Here is a 5,092-nt window from a genome sequence, read left to right on the forward strand (position 1 = left end):
TATAAAACATAAACCAAACGTTGGAGGTGGCCATTTCTTCATGCGCAGTGATAAACTCGGCACTCTAAAGCACCCGAGAGCGTTTTTTTCGATGCCAACCTAACCAGAGTGACGGGAGCGGCACAATTCAGAAAAAGCGCTCAGCTCGCCGAGAAAATGCGATTTAAGCAATAAAATTAAAAATGCTTATAAAACATAAACCAAACGTTGGAGGTGGTCATTTCTTCATGCGCAGTGATAAACTCGGCACTCTAAAGCACCCGAGAGCGTTTTTTTCGATGCCAACCTAACCAGAGTGACGGGAGCGGCACAATTCAGAAAAAGTGCTCAGCTCGCCGAGAAAATGCGATTCAAGCAATAAAATTAAAAATGCTTATTAAACATAAACCAAACGTTGGAGGTGGTCATTTCTTCATGCGCAGTGAATAACTCGGCACTCTAAAGCACCCGAGAGCGTTTTTTTCAATGCCAACCTAACCAGAGTGACGGGAGCGGCACAATTCAGAAAAAGTGCTCAGCTCGCCGAGAAAATGCGATTTAAGCAATAAAATTAAAAATGCTTATAAAACATAAACCAAACGTTGGAGGTGGTCATTTCTTAATGCGCAGTAATAAACTCGGCACTCTAAAGCACCCGAGAGCGTTTTTTTCGATGCCAACCTAACCAGAGTGACGGGAGCGGCACAATTCAGAAAAAGTGCTCAGCTCGCCGAGAAAATGCGATTTAAGCAATAAAATTAAAAATGCTTATAAAACATAAACCAAACGTTGGAGGTGGTCATTTCTTAATGCGCAGTAATAAACTCGGCACTCTAAAGCACCCGAGAGCGTTTTTTTCGATGCCAACCTAACCAGAGTGACGGGAGCGGCACAATTCAGAAAAAGTGCTCAGCTCGCCGAGAAAATGCGATTTAAGCAATAAAATTAAAAATGCTTATAAAACATAAACCAAACGTTGGAGGTGGTCATTTCTTAATGCGCAGTAATAAACTCGGCACTCTAAAGCACCCGAGAGCGTTTTTTTCGATGCCAACCTAACCAGAGTGACGGGAGCGGCACAATTCAGAAAAAGCGCTCAGCTCGCCGAGAAAATGCGATTTAAGCAATAAAATTAAAAATGCTTATAAAACATAAACCAAACGTTGGAGGTGGTCATTTCTTCGTGCGCAGTGAATAACTCGGCACTCTAAAGCACCCGAGAGCGTTTTTTTCGATGCCAACCTAACCAGAGTGACGGGAGCGGCACAATTCAGAAAAAGTGCTCAGCTCGCCGAGAAAATGCGATTTAAGCAATAAAATTAAAAATGCTTATAAAACATAAACCAAACGTTGGAGGTGGTCATTTCTTAATGCGTAGTAATAAACTCGGCACTCTAAAGCACCCGAGAGCGTTTTTTTCGATGCCAACCTAACCAGAGTGACGGGAGCGGCACAATTCAGAAAAAGTGCTCAGCTCGCCGAGAAAATGCGATTTAAGCAATAAAATTAAAAATGCTTATTAAACATAAACCAAACGTTGGAGGTGGTCATTTCTTCATGCGCAGTGAATAACTCGGCACTCTAAAGCACCCGAGAGCGTTTTATTCGATGCCAACCTAACCAGAGTGACGGGAGCGGCACAATTCAGAAAAAGCGCTCAGCTCGCCGAGAAAATGCGATTTAAGCAATAAAATTAAAAATGCTTATTAAACATAAACCAAACGTTGGAGGTGGTCATTTCTTCATGCGCAGTGAATAACTCGGCACTCTAAAGCACCCGAGAGCGTTTTTTTCGATGCCAACCTAACCAGAGTGACGGGAGCGGCACAATTCAGAAAAAGCGCTCAGCTCGCCGAGAAAATGCGATTTAAGCAATAAAATTAAAAATGCTTATAAAACATAAACCAAACGTTGGAGGTGGTCATTTCTTCATGCGCAGTGATAAACTCGGCACTCTAAAGCACCCGAGAGCGTTTTTTTCGATGCCAACCTAACCAGAGTGACGGGAGCGGCACAATTCAGAAAAAGCGCTCAGCTCGCCGAGAAAATGCGATTTAAGCAATAAAATTAAAAATGCTTATAAAACATAAACCAAACGTTGGAGGTGGTCATTTCTTAATGCGCAGTAATAAACTCGGCACTCTAAAGCACCCGAGAGCGTTTTTTTCGATGCCAACCTAACCAGAGTGACGGGAGCGGCACAATTCAGAAAAAGCGCTCAGCTCGCCGAGAAAATGCGATTTAAGCAATAAAATTAAAAATGCTTATAAAACATAAACCAAACGTTGGAGGTGGTCATTTCTTCATGCGCAGTGATAAAGTCGGCACTCTAAAGCACCCGAGAGCGTTTTTTTCGATGCCAACCTAACCAGAGTGACGGGAGCGGCACAATTCAGAAAAAGTGCTCAGCTGGCCGAGAAAATGCGATTTAAGCAATAAAATTAAAAATGCTTATTAAACATAAACCAAACGTTGGAGGTGGTCATTTCTTCATGCGCAGTGATAAACTCGGCACTCTAAAGCACCCGAGAGCGTATTTTTCGATGCCAACCTAACCAGAGTGACGGGAGCGGCACAATTCAGAAAAAGTGCTCAGCTCGCCGAGAAAATGCGATTTAAGCAATAAAATTAAAAATGCTTATTAAACATAAACCAAACGTTGGAGGTGGTCATTTCTTCATGCGCAGTGAATAACTCGGCACTCTAAAGCACCCGAGAGCGTTTTTTTCGATGCCAACCTAACCAGAGTGACGGGAGCGGCACAATTCAGAAAAAGCGCTCAGCTCGCCGAGAAAATGCGATTTAAGCAATAAAATTAAAAATGCTTATTAAACATAAACCAAACGTTGGAGGTGGTCATTTCTTCATGCGCAGTGAATAACTCGGCACTCTAAAGCACCCGAGAGCGTTTTTTTCGATGCCAACCAAACCAGAGTGACGGGAGCGGCATAATTCAGAAAAAGCGCTCAGCTCGCCGAGAAAATGCGATTTAAGCAATAAAATTAAAAATGCTTATAAAACATAAACCAAACGTTGGAGGTGGTCATTTCTTCATGCGCAGTGATAAACTCGGCACTCTAAAGCACCCGAGAGCGTTTTTTTCGATGCCAACCTAACCAGAGTGACGGGAGCGGCACAATTCAGAAAAAGCGCTCAGCTCGCCGAGAAAATGCGATTTAAGCAATAAAATTAAAAATGCTTATAAAACATAAACCAAACGTTGGAGGTGGTCATTTCTTAATGCGCAGTAATAAACTCGGCACTCTAAAGCACCCGAGAGCGTTTTTTTCGATGCCAACCTAACCAGAGTGACGGGAGCGGCACAATTCAGAAAAAGCGCTCAGCTCGCCGAGAAAATGCGATTTAAGCAATAAAATTAAAAATGCTTATAAAACATAAACCAAACGTTGGAGGTGGTCATTTCTTCATGCGCAGTGATAAAGTCGGCACTCTAAAGCACCCGAGAGCGTTTTTTTCGATTCCAACCTAACCAGAGTGACTGGAGCGGCACAATTCAGAAAAAGCGCTCAGCTCGCCGAGAAAATGCGATTTAAGCAATAAAATTAAAAATGCTTATAAAACATAAACCAAACGTTGGAGGTGGTCATTTCTTAATGCGCAGTAATAAACTCGGCACTCTAAAGCACCCGAGAGCGTTTTTTTCGATGCCAACCTAACCAGAGTGACGGGAGCGGCACAATTCAGAAAAAGTGCTCAGCTCGCCGAGAAAATGCGATTTAAGCAATAAAATTAAAAATGCTTATTAAACATAAACCAAACGTTGGAGGTGGTCTTTTCTTCATGCGCAGTGAATAACTCGGCACTCTAAAGCACCCGATAGCGTTTTTCTCGATGCCAACCTAACCAGAGTGACGGGAGCGGCATGAGAAAAAGTGCTCAGCTCGCCGAGAAAATGCGATTTAAGCAATAAAATTAAAAATGCTTATAAAACATAAACCAAACGTTGGAGGTGGTCATTTCTTAATGCGCAGTAATAAACTCGGCACTCTAAAGCACCCGAGAGCGTTTTTTTCGATGCCAACCTAACCAGAGTGACGGGAGCGGCACAATTCAGAAAAAGTGCTCAGCTCGCCGAGAAAATGCGATTTAAGCAATAAAATTAAAAATGCTTATAAAACATAAACCAAACGTTGGAGGTGGTCATTTCTTAATGCGCAGTAATAAACTCGGCACTCTAAAGCACCCGAGAGCGTTTTTTTCGATGCCAACCTAACCAGAGTGACGGGAGCGGCACAATTCAGAAAAAGCGCTCAGCTCGCCGAGAAAATGCGATTTAAGCAATAAAATTAAAAATGCTTATTAAACATAAACCAAACATTGGAGGTGGTCATTTCTTCGTGCGCAGTGAATAACTCGGCACTCTAAAGCACCCGAGGGCGTTTTTTTCGATGCCAACCTAACCAGAGTGACGGGAGCGGCACAATTCAGAAAAAGCGCTCAGCTCGCCGAGAAAATGCGATTTAAGCAATAAAATTAAAAATGCTTATAAAACATAAACCAAACGTTGGAGGTGGTCATTTCTTAATGCGCAGTGAATAACTCGGCACTCTAAAGCACCCGAGAGCGTTTTTTTCGATGCCAACCTAACCAGAGTGACGGGAGCGGCACAATTCAGAAAAAGCGCTCAGCTCGCCGAGAAAATGCGATTTAAGCAATAAAATTAAAAATGCTTATAAAACATAAACCAAACGTTGGAGGTGGTCATTTCTTCATGCGCAGTGAATAACTCGGCACTCTAAAGCACCCGAGAGCGTTTTTTTCGATGCCAACCTAACCAGAGTGACGGGAGCGGCACAATTCAGGAAAAGCGCTCAGCTCGCCGAGAAAATGCGATTTAAGCAATAAAATTAAAAATGCTTATTAAACATAAACCAAACGTTGGAGGTGGTCATTTCTTCATGCGCAGTGAATAACTCGGCACTCTAAAGCACCCGAGAGCGTTTTTTTCGATGCCAACCTAACCAGAGTGACGGGAGCGGCACAATTCAGAAAAAGCGCTCAGCTCGCCGAGAAAATGCGATTTAAGCAATAAAATTAAAAATGCTTATAAAACATAAACCAAACGTTGGAGGTGGTCATTTCTTCATGCGCA

Source organism: Syngnathus typhle, unplaced genomic scaffold (genome assembly GCF_033458585.1).
Source record: "Syngnathus typhle isolate RoL2023-S1 ecotype Sweden unplaced genomic scaffold, RoL_Styp_1.0 HiC_scaffold_44, whole genome shotgun sequence".
NCBI classification, from domain to species: domain Eukaryota; kingdom Metazoa; phylum Chordata; class Actinopteri; order Syngnathiformes; family Syngnathidae; genus Syngnathus; species Syngnathus typhle.